Genomic DNA, 19,078 nt, shown 5'->3' on the forward strand with positions numbered 1-19,078 from the left:
CTTTTTCTAAAAACTATTTATCTTTTTCTCTAGAATTTATTTATTTTTGGCTGTGCTGGGTCTTCGTTGCTGTGACGGCTTTTCTCTAACTATGGCGAGTGGGGGTACTCTCTATTTGCTGCATGGGCTTCCCATTGCCATGGCTTCTCTTGTTGCAGAGAACAAGGGCTCTAGGGTGCGTGGGCTTTGGCAGTTGTGGCACATGGGCTCAACAGTTGCAGCTCCCCAGCTCTAGAGCACAGGTTTCATGGTTATGGCACACAGGCTTAGTTGCTCTGCAATATGTGGGATCTTCCAGAGCACGGATCAAGCCCATGTCTCCTGGCAGATTCTTTACCGCTGAATCACCAGGGAAACACCTAAAAAATATTTATCTTAATCATAGGCTTATAAAAGATCATTTTTATAAGTATTGGTTTATCACCAATATTATTAGATGGTGAGTTCTGTGCAGGCAGAGATGTGTCTTTCTTGCTCACCGCGTGTATTTGGAGGTGCCCAAGATCCCCCTCAAGTTCAGTGATTTGCTCCAAGGACTCATCAGACTCAGCAGTATTAGTGTGAAATGATACCAGGAACACTCAGCAAAGGGAAAACTGGGCACAAGGCTCCTTGCTCAGTGAATCTCATGGATGCACCAAATTTCTCCCACAGTGCATTGTCACAACATGTGTGAGACATTCCAACCAGAGAGATTCTTTAGCTACCCCATGTCCAAGGTTTTCCTGGGGGCTGGTAACATAGGTAGCCTCTGCCTAGCACATCCCTAAACCCCAGACTCCTTCTAGAAAGCCAAGTTTACCTCATAAACCACATGGTTTGTATAAGTAGTTTAGGCACAGTGAACTAGTCTTTCTTAGCAGTTCTGGAAGTCCCAGGAATCCTCCCCAGACTCACGTTCCCAGACACCAGGACATCATTTTCACAGATGGTTCTCAGAATAAGTGTTGCGTTCAGGAAAATATCAGAAGGTATTGGTTAACAATGGAGGAGGGCATGGCAACCCACTCCAGTATTCCTGCCTGGAGGATCCATGGACAGAGTAGCCTGGTGGTCCATAGTCCAAAGGGTCGCAAAGAGTCGGACATGACTGAAGCGACTTAGCACACATGCATGATTAGTTAACACATTTAATTTCTTTTTTGATCTTTCTTTAATTATGGGAATTTCAGAATCTCCAGTTGTATGAATCCCCAAGGCAGCATGTGAAGACAGAGTATATGATGTTTCCCAAATTCTTTGGCCATGGAGAAAAAAATTTTTTTTTCCTCTCTTGTTTTTTAACAGATTAGTGTTCCGTGAAGAATACACTGATAAATGTTCTAATTCCCACCTCTCCTTTCAGGCCAGGCACCTTCCCACATCAGCATTCTGCTGATAAGGCTTACTGCTGCTACTACTGCTAAGTTGCTTCAGTCGTGTCCGACTCTGTGTGACCCCATAGACGGCAGCCCACCAGGCTCCCCCGTCCCTGGGATTCTCCAGGAAAGAACACTGGAGTGGGTTGCCATTTCCTTCTCCAATGCATGAAAGTGAAAAGTGAAAGGGAAGTCGCTCAGATCTCGAAGTCGCTTCGCGATCCCATGGACTGCAGCCTACCAGGCTCCTCCATCCATGGGATTTTCCAGGCAAGAGTACTGGAGTGGGGTGCCATTGCCTGCTCTGGCTGATAAGGCTTAGGCTGTAGCAGTCCACAAAGCTCCTTTCAAGTTTCATACAACGTATTAGAGTTACAGTTGTTTCGCCTATTAATTCTTTTACTTCCTTCTCAGCCACTTGTAATCACAACCTTAACCCCATAACACACATCAGTGATTCTGAATCACAGATAATGGAAAAGGAAAGGGGTCAAGCGTATATGTTCACTGTTAACATCCAACATCCAACATCCCACATCATGTGACACAATGTCTGTTTCTTGGCAGAATTTCCCAAAGCTACCTTAGTTTTGTAGAGGTGACTTAATTGAAACTCATTAGCATGTTCCTGACTGTCCAGGACAAATAGTGTAGAACAGAAGTAATTAACCATCACTTGCGACTTCACTTTTCACTTTCATGCATTGGAGAAGGAAATGGCAATCCACTCCAGTGTTCTTGCCTGCAGAATCCCAGGGACGGAGGAGCCTGGTGGGCTGCCGTCTATGGGGTCGCACAGAGTCAGACACAACTGACATGACTTAGCAGCAGCAGCCAGTTGAAAACCTTCATTCAGTTCCTTTTTTTAAATTATTTTCTTCACAGCTTCTGGGATTGAGACTACTGAGGTAAAGTCTGTGTCAAAGAGGTCATAAATAAAGGCACTGCTTTGGATAATTAATATATAGTGCTATGGTTTTTTTTTCAGGCCAAGACTATTAATTTTTGATAAAATTCTATAGCTATTCATATAAGAACTCATTTAGAAAAATGGCTTTCATATAAACATTAGAAGAACACCTTATTTTTCTTCCCAGGTCTAACTGAACAATTTTAATACAAATCAAATTAAGTAAAATAGGGTCAAAGCTTTTCTGCAAAAAAAGAAAAATAGTTCAGTAAGTTTAGCTAGGTGTATGCTTAATGAAGGGTATCCCAGGGAGCTCCGTGGGTAAAGAAGCCACCTGCAATGCAGGAGATGTAGGCAGATGTGGGTTTGATCCCTGGGTTGGGAAGATCCCCTGGAGGAGGGCATGGCAACCCACTCCAGTATTCTTACCTGGACAATCCCACGGACAGAGGAGCCTGGTGGACTATAGTCCATAGGCTTCCAAAGAGTCAGACATGACTGAAGCCACTGAGCAAATGACAAACCATAGTTTTTTCCATCGGTGGAGGAACTGAGACAATGGCTGTTAAACAACTCAGACTGGACATAGAGACTCCTCGGCCACTTCTGAATGTGTTGATGAATTAGCTGGCATCAAGTCACAACCATGAGCACCGAATACAAGCAGTACCCTCAAAATGACAAATGTTCTTGCTGCCCTAAAGATAGGGACCATGACTTTATATTTTTATAATGAGAATACAAGAGAACTGCCTTAAACATGACATTTGGCTGGATCCTCCTTTATGAGGTCTTGTAACCCCATTCATGAGGACTTGACTCTCAGAACCTCATCCCAAAGCTTCCTGAGACCATCACAATGGAGACTAGGCTTCAGTCTGTGAATTGGAGGTGGGAACATAAATAGCAATCTATAGCAGTAATGGTCTGAAAACTTAGTGCATCAGATTGAACTCGTGGTACATATATAATTTTAATGAAGAAGATGGAGCCCCATCCCAGGTCTGTTTAATCAGAATCAGTGGGGAGTAAAGCCTAGACATCTACATTTTAAATATGCTCCACATACGATTCTTATACCCACAAAAACTTAAAAATAATCTTTTCAGATGACCGCAGATGGATAGGATTGTATCCTGTTCTCAGGGCCGGCTTAGGTGATTTCTAGCTGAGTTTTGAAGGGTGAGTAGTACTTGAGAGTTAAAACTGAAAGGAAGGGCCCTCCAGCTGGAAACAATGGCACTGGCAGACACACAGGGACCGAAAAATAAATTACATTCATTGAATGGTAAGAAGACCTGATCTGTTGGAGACAAGGTATAATGTAGGAGTTATTTTTTTAGTCGCTCAATCATGTCTGACTCTTTGCAACCCCATGGACAGTAACCTGCCAGGCTCCTCTGTCCATGGGATTCTCCAGGCAAGAATACTGGAGTGGGTTGCATTTCCTACTCCAGGGGATCTTCCCTGTCCATGATGGAACTCGTGGCTCCTGCATCGCAGGCAGATTCTCTACCACTGAGCCACTAGGGAAGCCTCTATAATGGAAGAAAGTAGAGAAATAGGAAAAAGACAGAGGTTGAACACAGGTTGTCTCACTGGAAAGAACCCCCGTCCCATAATATGCAGAAGGTCACCAAGGTACGGGTGACCTAGGCAAACAGAGCCAACTTAACAGGTTCAAAGATGGAGAAAATCCCGTTGGGGAGGGCAACTGGGAGACGAGAGCTTTCTGTAGCCTGTGCACTCTTTTGTTTTTAACTATTTACTTATTAATATTCAGCTTTGATCCAAAAATTTAGGAATAAGCTCTGACAATCTAATTTTGTTCACGGCATTAATAAATGAGCTTTGTTGATGTGTCTGCATTCTAACATCCTCTGATAAAGCAGTGCTAATGGGCTGCTGTGGTGGAGGGAGATAAGCACACAACTGTGATGTAGCTGTCCTCCCACTTTATAATTAAATTTGCAATCTGTTGTGTCTTATAAAATGGTAGGCAGTGAAAGTTTCGTCATCAATTCCATTTCATAGCACCGAGGGATGGTAGTGCTTGCTATTTTATTGAATATTATTATTTTTTTTAGACTTCTGATTCTATCAGACTCTAAATTTTCATGCTTTGTCACTCTTAAACTACTTTGGCTCCCGATCCAGGAGTGTGTGCAGATTACTTTTGCTGAGTGCATGTTGAACTTTTCATTGACTCTCCTCCGTGGGAAGCCTGTACGCCGGGGGGACAATCTAGTGCTAGGCCACAAGCCCTCTACGCATGTCATGCTAGGAGGAATATAGAACTGTGATCTGATGGTTTTTCCTGCTGAGCTGGTCCTGCCATCAGGCTGTGTCCTAAAGCTGCAGTGGAAGAACAGTCCAGGACCATACAATGCAGAGCATGGTGGTAGGGGTGGTGGTGTTAGTCACTCAGTCGTATCTGACTCTTTGTGGCCCCATGGACTGCTAGCCGGCCAGGCTCCTTTGTCCATGCGATTCTCCAGGCAAGAATTCTGGGGTGAGTTGCCATTCCCTTCTCCAGAGGATCTTCCCAACCCTGGGATGCAACCCAAGTCTCCTGCATTGCAGGCAGGTTCTTTATTGTCTGAGCTACAGGGAATTTCCTGGTTACCTATACGAGCAAACACATCAAAGCTGCCCCAGGACCCCGTTGGAAGGGAGTTGTGGTCATGATAGATTTCACTTCCAGCTTTTCCACTTCAGGGTATAAGATGCTCAGCCCAGGACTTTTCATTATATTAAAAAAAAAAAGTTTGTTGTTGTTTAGTTGCTAAATTGTGTTCAACTCTTTTGGGACTCCATAGATTGGAAGCCTGCCAGGCTAACCTGTCCATGGGATTTCCCAGACAAGAATACTGGAGTGGGTTGCATTTCCTTCTCCAGGGTATCTTCCTGACCCAGGAATTGAACCTGCATCTCTTATGTCTCTTGCATTGGCAGGCGGATTTTTTTTTTTACCACTGAGCTACCAGTGAAGCCCTTAAAGAGCATACTCCATGCTTAAAAATAAAGACAATTCAGCCATCCTCAAATAATGAGGGCTTGATTTGGGATGCTTGACTGTGACTGACAGATTTCTAATCCTTCATCGATAAGTGGCGTTTATCTGATTTGAACCATAAATAATGGTATAGGAAGTAATTTCTAGTTTGAATCTGGTGGTGTCAAATTCAGGTTTATCAACAATATAGATAAGCCCTCCAAGATCTATGTGAAGCTCAACCAGTAGACCAGAGACAGCACAAATTGAATATCTGAGCCTGAATACAAATGTGGCTTCAGGGCTCTAGTGCTTCTTCTCCAAACAGAAAAACAGGATTAAGCACATCCCTGGGAAGCTGGAGTGACGGTGTCCTCTTCTGCACTTCCAGGGGTTCTTAGCCTCTCTTATTCCACTGCTGGGTTCTTGGCACCCACTGCTGCTAGGCGTGGAGCTGAGGAGCACACAGAGGCAGAGCAGCGGTCTCAACTCTCTCACGCTTGGGCTCTGGGCTTCCACAGCACCAACTCGCCACTGGGGAACCCCACAGTCCAGGGCCCCCGGCCAGTGTCCACATGGCTCTGGGCTTCTCCTGCCTTCAGCTGCCGTCTCACTCCAAACTTCGGAGGCTCTGCTGATGCTAATGGTGTTGCAACTGAAACGATCCATGAATGATGTGAAACCATTTCCCCAAAGCATGAAGCAGCTTGCCTTTCTGGTTTAACACCCAAGCTGTTATTTGTAAAAGCTACTTTAACTTCCATATTCTCTCTGTTCAGAAGCCAGCGATTTGTCTTCCGGTGTATTTACCTAATATCCCACCCACTGGGCATGGAGCAGTTTCATTTCTACCGTCCTGTCTAAGGCAAGAGTGGGTTTTACACAGAGCAGGCAGATGGCTCCCCCCATAAAAGTGGTTTCTTCCTTGGTTCTTGGGTATTTTCTTGTCCACAAAATGTCCCTGCCAGGAACCTCCTTTCTGCTTCTCCTCAGGATGCCTGAAGTGGCTTGAGGGTAAACCATGCTATTTAAAGTCTGGCAGATGGGTATTAGTTGTGTGACTATGGAAGCATTGTTAAACTTGGTTCTCTCCTCTGTAAGACTAGGTCTGAGTGTGAGAACTTTTGAATACAGTGTGTGGCATGGAAAAAGGACTCCAGTGATGGCTGTCAACCTCCCCAGTACTGTTAACATTTATATGTTGGTAAGAGAGACTTTCATGAATCTATGAACTATGATAGATCATAACACCCCATGAATCTACAAAATAAGCCATTGTGAGCCAGCAGTGGGATGGATGGAGTCACTGAATTTGTTCTGGTCCCTGAAGCTACTCCAAGAGTCAAAGTTGGGCTGGAAGAGATACTGGCCAGTTAGCAAATAATCTTCCTCTATCTTGAAATTTGACTGCCTATGTCCTGCCAGACTAGATCCCAGATGGAAACTGAAATACCTCCCAGCATAGGAGGGCTATATTCTGCTTCTTTCCCCAACGACATCAATATATGCACGTACATTCAGTGGTACTGGGCTTCCCTGGTGGCTCAGACGGCAAAGAACCTGCCTGCAATGCAGGAGACTTAAGAATGACGCGGGTTCAATCCCTGGGTCGGAAAGACCCCCTGGAGGAGGAAATGGCAACCCACTCCAGTATTCTTGCCTAGGAAATCTCATGGACAGAAGAGTCTGGAGGGCTACAGTTCACGGGGTCATAAAGAGTCTATGTGACACGACTAAGTGACTTTCACTTCATTTTCATTGGTACTAAGATTCTGAACTTTAGTTATTCCTCTACCAAAATACCTGCTTTGAAGTACCTTAGAAGCTAAAATCCTCATTGAAATGTGGGGTTGGATTCTAACATGCTGGTATATCTTTTCTCTGAAGAAAACAAATAGTAACTTTTGGTGCTTGACACCTTCTGCGGGGTATCTATTCCTACCAAGGCTGATTTCAGCCTTGAAACTCTGCTCCATGCAGTTATCAGGAGCTGATATCTCAAAGAAATTTTTGAACTTGTCTTACAGAGTAACAGATAAGAGAACCTCTTTGCTTGTAAACTGCCTTCTTTAATTAAGTTTATTTTAGTTAGTTTGTTTGTTTTCCCCCCCTTTCTTTTTACCCCTGTTTAATTCCGTACCTTCCTACCTTCACACGACCCAGTTGTTTGGCAGAAACTTGGAGTCAACTCCTCCCAGGGCAGGCTGCCCGGGGATTGGCTGGGACCCTAAGGCTGGGCCTCTGCAGCTGTCCAGATGAATGGCCTTTGGGTGTCAAAGGGCTGGAAACCCCACCCTCAGCTCATGCTAAGTGCCGCTATTGAATAGCAAAAGCACGTGACCCAAATGCGCCTGCGCAGAACATAGATTTCCTCCCCTTCCTTGCCTCGAGTGGCCTTCCGCGAGCCTCAGACTGCCTGCTTATCTCGTAAATACTCCAACAGCTGTCCTTCTGGGAGGCGGGTCTAAGACTTGTTCTCCCGTCTCCTTGCCTGGCTGCCTTGTGAATGAACTCTTTCTCAGCTCTGCAGCTCCTCATCTCAGCCTTTGACTTGCTGCATGTCAGACAAACAAACCTGGTTATCACTCAACACAGGACTGGAAAGAGAGGAGCAACTTTCTTGTGAGCTGGTACAAACCACCTCCAGCACAGCAGTGGTTCCAGACCAGCTCTGCCACTTCCAAGACACGTGTTTTCTAAAAAACATTTTAACAGGAGAAAAAGAAACAAATTTTAATTGTGCTCATCGGGGTTTCTTAGAAATAAGAGCTAAGAAGTGGCCAAAGCAGGCAGCTTTTACACTTTTCAGATAAAGAAACAAATACGTTTGTGAGGAATCGACAGGACAAACTTTAGGCTTTGAGTTCTCAATTAGTTAAGAATCTAAACCAGTTTTGGGTATGGGTTAGTAAAATTAAAGAAGTAACAAGGTTTTTTTTATATCAGCTTCTCTGTGGGCTTCCTGGCCTGAATATCCCATCTCTAGAGATAGGGGGGTCAGACACGACTCAGCGACTTCACTTTCACTTTTCACTTTCATGCACTGGAGAAGGAAATAGCAACCCACCCCAGTGTTCTTGCCTGGAGAGTCCCAGGGACGGGGAGCCTGGTGGGCTGCCGTCTATGGGGTCGCACAGAGTTGGACACGACTGAAGTGACTTAGCAGCAGCAGCAGCAGAGATAGGGGAGTCCTTCTATCTGCAGATGCTGGGACTTTTCGCATGAGAGATTTATTTCCTGCTTTCAGAGAGACAGAGAAGAGTGTCAAAGTGTCCCTCTTGCATTGCCCATGTTGTCAGTAAATTTAATTCAAAATAATCAACATGCAATTAAGGCATATATAAGGGCTGGGCTGCCCTGGGCTCCAACAATATTCCGTTCACGTAATTCCTGAATATTCAACAATCAGGACGTGTTTTATGAACCAAACCTTACCCTCTGGGTTTCTGTTTTCTCATCTATACAACAAAGAAGTAAAACTAGACTAAATAGTGGGAAGCTGTTATATAGCACAGGAAACCCAGCTCAGGGCTCTGTGATGACCTAGAAGGTGGAATAGAGGTTGGGATGGGAGGAAGTCTCAAGAGGGAGAGGATATATGTATTGCTGTTGTTGTTATTCAGTCGTTAAGTCGTGTCTGACTCTTTGCAACCCCATGGACTTGTAGCCCATCAGGCTCCTCTGTCTATGGATTTTCCAGGCAAGAATACTGGAGTTGGTTGCCATTTCCTTATGAATGATTCATGCTGTTGTATGACAGAAACTAATACAACTTTGTAAAGCAATTATCCTCCAATTAAAAAAAAAAAAAGAAACTGAACAGACTAAAGTTTCCCAATCTGGGTGATAATAAACAAAAAATTCTATTTCCTGGCTCAAAGAAACTTGGGTAACTTTGGAGTCCATCAAATAGGTTGATTAAACAAGTTTTTTTACAGCAGGACTCCTTCACACTGTAATATGACGTTACTATTTAGACTCTGCCAGAGGAAGCTGTAGTGTTTAGCTTTTCCCAAATAATTTTAATAGCACAGCTATTAACAATAGCCAGAACTCTGTAATGTACTATGATATTTTTGCAAACTCTAAAATCAAAAGGAAGGGAGGAGGGAAGGAAGGCAGACAGGCAGGCTCAAAAATTCAACACCTTCTCACCCATTCCTGTCTCCCAATACAGTCCTCACTTTCTGAGTTAGGGGAGCTAAATGCTGTTGAGAGCTTTTCCTGTGCTGCCTGTGAAACTCAGCTACACCAAGGTTTTCTAATTTAAAGCTGACAGCGATCCTGAAAAATAGGAATTGTTTTCTTCTATACAATTTCCAGATGAGAAACCCAAGCCTCGCTCAAGATCACAGTGTATTTGAAATGAAGGAGGCAACTAATCCTGGCAATCCGAAAGTGCCTCTCCCAAAGACCCTGCTTAAAAACAAAATGAAAGCTGAGTTACACAAGCATAATCACACGGGGATCTGTAGGCCGAGAGCTGTTTTAGCAATAGTGACACCTTGTGGCTACGTCTGCCTCCGCTTAGTAGCCAGAGAGGCTGAAAGCGACCCTCTCTGGGGCAAGTCACCCCGAGAGCTGAGGCACCGTCGTGATAAGAAGAGAGCTCTGAGAATTGTGAAAGATGATCCCTTTGTCATTTCAGAAATAACCTGAGATGAAGAGAGTCAGGGCTGTCTTTTCTCTTCTTCCCTTTGCTCTTTCCCTCTTCTTTGATTCCCATGATAGACTGAGAAGCAAATATATTGGCTTTTACATCCTACCCTACCCATATCCAAAACAAAATAGTACATTTTTTTTTTAATTCACGGGTAACTCTTTGATGTCATAAAAAACACTAATGGGCTTTAATTTCAATGGGCTGCTCAGACTCTAGGATGCCCGTTGTATATCCCTTTCATGTGTTTTCAGAGAGATTGCAGATGCTTCTTAATAAGATGGAAAGACAGACACAGTTCTCTTTTTCTAAAGTAGCCTAAGTGATGTTAGTGTCTCAGAAGATAGCAGGGCTGTTGTCATTTGAAGAAATATCTGTAAGGAAATCTTACTAAGATGCAAGGGAAGATAGGAAAGCCAAAACTGAACAATCCAGTGGAGAAGATGGAAGTAAAAAAAAAACAACAACAACAAAGACATTTTACCAGCCTTTTATTATAAAACCAAGGCCATGAACTGGATCTTCAGATCTCATGGGGATCCCAAACATTGTGAAAGGTTCCATTGGGGGGAGTTGAACTTTATGCAGATTTTTAGGCAGTGAGGCAGTGGAGAGAGGAGAGGTTTTTATTAAACACTGCAGAGGCAAAATACAAAAGTGGAAAATGAATGTTTTTATGTCATGCTGCAGCCACATCAACCCTCAGAACTTCTGCCAGGCACAGAAAAGAATACTAGAGGGAGTTAGGAGAGCTGAGCCATGCAAAAGACCAACTGCAAAGCATTTATCTGTGCGGGAATGCACTGATGAGCTCAGGGTACTGGTGCCCTCTTTCATCTGCAGGGATGAGCAAGGCTTGCGAAACTTAGGGAAAAGAAAAAGGGAAACAGGACATAAAGGAACAGTGGAAAGGGGAGGAATGAAAGAATGGGAGAAAGAGAAGGCAAGCCAATGAGGGTTCCTAAGTAATGTCAAAGTTAGGAGACCAACTAAGCTGTTTTTACCAGGGAAGTCTTATGTTCAAATACCTGCATGAAAATCCCTCAGAATTCCTGGTTGAAGTGAGAGCCAGTGAGCCCAGGAAGTTGGGCAGGGATTATCTGTCTCTGGACAGTTGCACATGTATTGTTTTTTGACCAGAATGCTCTTCCAACCCTCATCCCTGACCATCCAGCATCACTTCTCATGACTAGTAAGCCCTTTCTGATTTATATCTGTGCATACTCTGCTCCAAAATAATGGCTTACAAACAGTGTGTGCCAGAGTCACATGAGACAGTCATGGGGTGCAGAGGGCACGATGTCCTAACACCTTACAGTGTTAGGAGTTTGCTTCATGTGACGGGCGGGAGAGCAGTAGAGAAAATTCTCTGAATATCCCCTTTTCATGACACACGGCTGCATCTGTCTTGCTGAGCTTACTATTGTTCTTGAAAACAATTGCTTTATCCCCAAAGCAGGTTCCAAACTACCCAAGGACAGAAACATTTTAATCTTTGCATCCCTGGGCCATTGAAGACAGTAGATGCCTATCCCCCAGAGAAGGAAATGGCAACCCACTCCAGTATTCTTGCCTGGAGAATCCCATGGACAGAGGAGCCCGGCAGGCTTAAGTCCACAGGGTCACAAAAGAGTCAGACATGACTTAACAACTGAACTACAACAAAAATGGTCATTTTTTTTCATTGAATACCCAACTCACTCAGTGTAGGACACATAACTGTTGCTTTCATTCCTAGAGTACCAAACTCCAGCCAATTTGAGATAGAGGTAGTATTTTCCTGGCTGGCTTTTAGCTGAGGAAGGTCAGTGTTCAGCCAGCAAAGAGAGAGATTTAGTAGGAAGGCAGCTGGGAGAGTGACCTGGGGAAGCAGAGATCAGTGGGTGGATAACAAGTCTGATGAGGAGGCAAAACAGAAAGAGAAATGAACCCACCCAAGGGCCACCACAGGAATCCTGCTTGCCTTTGAGCCTGGTCTGCTCATTTCTTTACTCTGCCAACTACAAATTGGCACTTGCCAAGAGCGCCAAAGAATTGATGCTTTTGAACTGTGGTGCTGGAGAAGACTCTTGAGAGTCCCTTGGACTGCAAGGAGGTCCAACCAGTCCATCCTAAAGGAAATCAGTCCTGAACATTCATTGGAAGGACTGATGCTGAAGCTCCAATATTTTGTCAGCAAAGAGCCGACTCATTTGAAAAGACCCTGATGGTGGGGAAGATTGAAGACAGGAGGAGAAGGGTATGACAGAGAATGAGATGGTTGGATGGCGTCACCGAGTCAGCGGACATGAGTTTGAACAAACTCTGGGAGATGGTGAGGGACAGGGAGGCGTGGGGTGCTGCAGTCCGTGGGATTGTAAAGAGTCAGACACCACTGAGTGCCTGAGCAGCAACAAGGAGCATTGCCAGCGATTGAACAACAAAGGCATTTGCCATCTGCCTCTGAGGAGACTGAACGCTGCTGCTACAGCTGCTGACCTCCAACGCCTCCTGAAGGAGTTCAGGGTGGAGCGAGGCACTCTGCGCTCCAGGGAATCTGCTGGGACAGGTCTTTAGATAGTTATATATTTTCAGGAGCTGAAAATGATCATGATCCCAATCCTTGCATCCTTTCATATAGAAAAGCACCAAATCCTTTCATGATGACATCAGCTTCTTGTGACTAGCAGAAAACCTTTTGTAAATGAACTCCCCCTTCACCAAAATCTGGTGTATTGACCTACCCCTCTGCCTCTTTGGAGCAGTCTCTCCAGAACTGAGGTGCTCTCTCCCAAGCTGCAGTCCTCATTTTGCCCAAAATATAACTTAACTCACAACTCTCCAGTTGTGACAACTCTTTTACCAAGCCCACCTCTCAAGCCAGACCCTTCTGGACTGCTCTCTTGGTTTGAATTACTTCAGCTGCTGTTCTAAGTAGGAGAAGCTGTCTCATAGGAAGTAATTTGCCGGTATCAAACGTGCAGGGCTAGCAATGCATGATAACTTAATTAACACATTTTCAGATAAGATAGCCCTACGACAACAAAAGAGATGGTAAAAAGGTCCTCATAATTCATCCTTGGAAACTGAAACTCCTTAAACAAAATCACCAAACCATCTGTCAGAAGCTGCCATTGCGCTGCTCCCCAGTGAGCAAGATGAGCTTGCAGAGGGTAATGTTTACCCAGAGATGCTTGTCTGACCTGGGTTCCGAATCCCTAAACCAGCCTCTAAGACCCTCTTTTCTCTAACTGGGAGAAACACAAACTGGTAAAGCTATTTCATTATTATTTTTAAAAAGAAATTTCTGGGCTTGGGAGCAGAAAGATGGTAACAGCAGAATCCTCAGCTTCCCTCCACACCTCCCTTTGTGCCTGGCGGAGGACTTCCCTGGTAGCTCAGACGGTGAAGTCTGCCTGCAGTTCAGCAGACCTGGGTTTGATCGCTGGGTCAGAAAGATCCCCTGGAGAAGGAAATAGCTACCCACTCCAGTATTATTGCCTGGAAAATTCCATGGACAGAGGAGCCTGGTGGGCTCTATGGAGTCGCAAAGAGTCAGACACGACTGAGCCTAACACCCTCACACAGAGCTGCAAGGCCACTCTCATGTAATTCCTTCAGGGATGTCATTCATTATCCTGACAAGGAGGACCCTAGATTAAAGAGGTTCACAGTTGTGCGTTCAGTTACCTTGCTCTTTGAAGAACTCAGCTGGACAAACTTGTCCAGCAGTTTCCTCTGTGATGGCCCGAGTACCCACCCAGTTTTCCCCTTCTCCCTTCCAAGACTCCCAGAAGCTTTGCCTGTCATTGACAAAATGCTGTGTGCCATTTTAATTGGTCTTTGACTATATTTTGTGATATGGTTCTCCAATTTTTTCGCTTCTTTTCAGATGTCCACTGAAGCTATGTGCATGCCTCTTGTTCATTATTTTGTATATAAATTATTATTATAAATGTGCACTCTGGAAAATCGTGAGTCTTAAAGATTAATAATAAATAGTGGAAAAATAAAACTGGCCCCAAATCTTCCCACCTTGAATGGACAGTTGAAGCTACTAATATTTCTATAATCATAAAGAATGTGTCAGAATGAACATACTCACCCAGTCTCTGTCTCCTACAAGGATTTTCTAAAATGGACCTTATCAAGATAAAGGGAGGCAATGTTGGGCACCAGGAAAGTCTTAGGGCCTCTTTACTCCCCAGGTCTCCACTCTGAAGTGGGTTTATAAGAAGCCGCTCCTCGATATAAGTATCATTTAGGAATTTCTCACCCAATTTAGCTCAGCTTCTCACTGGCCTCTTGATACCACTGAACAAGTTGTCAAGAAACAAAACTACTTTGACTGAATGAAGTGACAGGTGCATAAAACACCAGACTATCTCGAGGTTCATCAGAAATGCTGCCTTGCATATGGAAGATGCAACCCATTTTTCCTGCCCAAAGAGGAGGTGGTGAAAGGATTTCCTTCTCAAATATTCATTTTAAGATTAGGGATAGGGAGAAAGAGATCTATAAGCATTTGATTTTGGATGGTTTCTTTGAAGGTTACTTTAAAGTTATGACAGCCCTTTATCAGAACACAAGGAATGTAAGTGACAAGCAGTCATTTACAGAGAATAATGCACAGTCGTCGGAAAAGGAATAAATGTGCAGATACCCTGGGAGAGCGGACTGGGTGCTGCTGCTTCTCTTCCGGTTATCTCTGGGTGGGCGAGGTGCACTTGGTAACTGAGTTTGTTCAACCTTTATATCAGGGTGTTTTTTTTTTTCTTATTGTTAAGAAAGAAAAATAATAGAGTAAGTCCTTTGCTGACAGCATTCCTCTCGTTTGCTTTATTAGCCTGTATGTTTTTACTAATGCTGCTGCTAAGTCGCTTCAGTCGTGTCCAACTCTGTGCGACCCCAGAGACAGCAGCCCACCAGGCTTCCCTGTCCCTGGGATTCTCCAGGCAAGAACACTGGAGTGGGTTGCCATTTCCTTCTCCAATGCATGAAAGTGAAAAGTGAAAGTGAAGTCACTCAGTCGTGTCTGACTCTTAGCGACCCCATGGACTGCAGCCTACCAGGCTCCTCCGTCCATGGGATTTTCCAGGCAAGAGTACTGGAGTGGGGTGCCATTGACGATTCTAGGACTGGGATATAGGGATTAAGTTAAGGAAAAGGTTTTTGTGATGTCAACCTAAGGTTGAATTTGAGTTCCCCGTATTCTTGTTGAGTGACCTTACCAGGTTGACTAATCTGATCTCATCTGTATAAGGGAGAGAAAACTAGTGCTTACATGCTTATTTTATAGGGTTACTATGAAGATAAAAGGAGATGATGAAATAACGTAAGAAACTGAATGAGTTGCTATGAAAGTCTTGTAACTTTCATTACATTTACTAGGAGAGAACATGTTGAGGAGTGTTATTGGTTTGTTTTTGTGTTTTTTTGGCATAGGGCAATAATTCTTAATTTTGGTTGCATGTTAGAATAACCTCCATAATTTTCTGAAAGTAGCAGTGCCCAGACTTCACCCTCAAAATTCTTTACATAACTTATCAGAGGTAGAGTGTATACATTTTTGGTTTTTTAGAAAGCTTCCCTGACTCTGGTTTCTCTTCAGATCATATAAATCTTTCACCGTTTTTAAAAAAAGCTTTCCAGTTGATCTGAACATACAGACAAGGTTGAGAAGTCTGATCTAGGGATGAAAGAGTGAAAGTGAAATCTGTGAGTTCCATCTCCCTACCAATTATTTGGAGGCGGGTGGCTTAGATGGTGAAGAATCAGACTTGAGCTGGATCCATGGGTTGGGAACATCCCCTGGAGGAGGGAATGGCTTACCCACTCCAGTATTCTTGCCTGGAGAATTCCATGGACAGAGGAGCCTGGTGGGCTACAGTCCAAGGGGTCACAAAGAGACGACTATTTAGATTTTTTTTTAATAAATGTTTCTCATTTTCCTATCTCCTCAGTTTCCTAATTTATTTATCATTCTTTTGCATTGTGTGTATTTTTGTGAGCCAACTGAAAGTCTTTTGGGAACAGACAGAGTTTAAATAATCAACTCAGAAGCTGAAGGATGAACCAACCCAGATTTCCCAAGTTATTAAGATGTTTCTCTGAAATATTAAGAAAATATTATAAAAGTCTTGAAATAAAACTTCTTTTGCTATAAAACTTATTTATAGGGAATATTCATTGCATATGAATATTCATTTGCCAATACTTTGAATGCTTCTTTTAGCAAAAGCAAACACCAAAAGAAATAAAGAAATAATAAGCATATATCAAAACTTCAAAAAAAATTTGGATATCTTTAAAACTTAGTTTTCTGAACTCTGTATTAGTGTAAAATTCTGAGTGCAGAGCTTATTAATGTGTTGACTGAGCTTTGTGTGAAGAGGGGAAAACCTGGATTATTGAAGCAGCATAGCCACTATGGTTGTAGGATCTGAAATTGTGAGACTGAACTGAATGAAACTGAATCACAGGGTTCAACTTATGTATTTGGTCAGAACTCCCTATAATGAAGTCAAGTCTCTTGTTCACAATTAAATATTATGATAATCTACTACAATTTTATCTTAATGAAATCCAAGCAGTCATATTAAGCAATTAGGGCACTATTAAATCTTTCTAATATAAGCATAAAAATTACATAAAATTGTCCATAATTGATCAGATTTAATTCCATAGCACCAAAACTTGCTGCTTCAGTTAAAATAGGACATAAAAGGGTAAGTGCCTTTTAAGCACTTCAAAATAATAATGGACATAGAAGGTCACAATCTTGACATAGCAGAAGGAAACATTGCTATAACTGAAACCTTGAACTGTGAAAATACTCCACTTATTCCATTTTATATATTTAAATTCAATCCCTTCCCTATTTAGGTTGCACAGAACTTCTAATATAAAAGTTCTAATACAGAACTTCTAATGTTTTGATATCCTTCCTATCTGTGTTTAAACATTATCATAAAAAAAAAAAACTACCAGAAAATCAATCTTTTGAAAACCTAATAAAGTACATTTTTCAGAACAAGACAAAATCAAGAGAAAAATTAGGTCCATTTTCCCGCCAGACAGCTCATTGGGAAGGAAGAGCTCTGACTTGATCATATTTCAGGCATGCTGGCAACGATGAGGTTGCTGGAGACGTCACAATGTCTCTCTGTGATGGTCTCTCTGTAAAATAGAACCAAGTGCATCTTCTACTTTCCTCCAGCTGGTACAGAAGTTATGTGATACTGACCTCTGTTCTTCCTGACAAGGAAAGAAGAGAAGAAAGAGTTTTCTGTTGTCATTAATCTATACAGTAGGAGCTTTGCAAATATGTGAATTGTAGACATAAGGAATTAATGTGCTTAGTCACTCATTCGTGCCTGACTCTTTGTGACCTCATGGACTGCAGCCCGCCAGGCTCCTCTGTCCATGGAATTCTCTAGGGCAAGAATACTGGAGCAGGTTGCCATTCCCTCCTCCAAGCGGTGTTCCCAATCCAGGGATCAAACCCAGATCTCATTGCAGGCAGATTCTTTATCATCTGAGCCACCAGGGAAGCCCAAGAATACTGGCGTGGGTGGCCTATCCCTTCTCCAGGGGATCTTCTTAACCCAGGGTCTTACAATGTTTTAAAAGCTCATTAAAACTTTCTACAATATGTGCTGATTTATGTGTGTGTGTGTGTGGCGGGGGGCGGAGTAGGAAATGGCAACTCACTCCAATGTTCTTGCCTAGAAAATCCTATGGACAGAGGAACCAGTCCATGGGACCACAAAGAGCCCACACACTGAGCATACACACACACAGGTATAGATAACATTACTTTTAAATTACAGTAGCAAATTCAGAGATGAATTCATTTTCCCTCATGTGCTCCATCTCATAACCTCTGGGATACAGCACATTTCTATTTCCCTGAATCGCCTTCCCCCACCACCCCTTAATTGGCCTCTCTTGATAATTCCACAGGATAAAGAGGGAAATAGTCTCTGGGATTAAGTAACACTGAACAGGTGCAAAATTTACCATTGAAAAGCTAGGGAGACCTCAAAGGTGGAAGCTCCAACTATAAATTAAATGAGAGACACATAGCCTCATCAGTGCCCATCTGTTGGTCAACTGGGGATGCTCTTATCAGAAGAATCTGCAAATGTAACAAGCCTGTTTCAATGCTACCCACAGCATGAAACTGATTTCTATTCTGCATGGTAATAGATTATACAGCTTCAATTTTCAATGGACATGCTCTAACATGTTGGGTCTCTCAGGAGGCACAGCAGCGGCATTGACAAGGAGGGGCAGAAGGCTAAGCAGAATCATGCCATATTTAAAATGTTTTGTTCATGATAACTAGCAAACTAAGATTACCAAATAGTATGATTCACCACTTTCAGCTGTCAAAAATAATAACATCTCCTATTAGACCCCCGTTACACAATGACCACCTAAATGTCCAGTTTCTGAAGCATATGTGTGTTCACATATTGATTATAAGATGAAATGTCTAACTTGTAAAATATGGAAAAGAATTATTGCCATATAGTTTTGCTTTTGTGGTGAGAAATAGAGTAAGGAAGAATATTTCCAGCAGCAAACAACAAACTCAGCACCGCACCATAGGAAATAGTAGTAATACTTGCCGATGTTATGTGGCCTATGCTAGAATGGTCTCTTAGCAGTCACTTAACTAAGCTGGAAACTCATTTCCCCAAGACTGAGTGGTTTCCTGGGACCCAGAACTTGGAGTGGCAACATCAAGAACATCCCAGACAAACAGGGCTAAGTTGATCATCTGCTGGAAACTTTTCACTTGTCATCAGTACCCACTTTGATCTGAAATAGTGTAAAACCATATATCAGCTACCAACAGATTCACTCTCAGCTGGGTCACTCTTCTGGTGGAATTTAAAGGAAGACAAAGTAACAATAGGGCTTCCCAGGTGGCTCAGTGGGTAAAGAATCTGCCTGCAATGCAGGAGACGCAGGAGATGAGGGTTCGATCCTTGGGTTGGGAAGATCCCCTGGAGAAGGGCATGGTGACCCACTCCAATATTTTTGCCAGGAAAATCCCATGGACAGAGGAGCCTGGCAGCCTACAGTCCATAGGGTCGCAAAGAGTCAGACACAACTGAAGCGACTTAGCATGCAAAGTAATAACAGATTTTTCAAGATTACCTAAC

The sequence above is a fragment of the Bos javanicus genome, chromosome 4 (genome assembly GCF_032452875.1).
Source record: "Bos javanicus breed banteng chromosome 4, ARS-OSU_banteng_1.0, whole genome shotgun sequence".
In the NCBI taxonomy this organism is placed as follows: domain Eukaryota; kingdom Metazoa; phylum Chordata; class Mammalia; order Artiodactyla; family Bovidae; genus Bos; species Bos javanicus.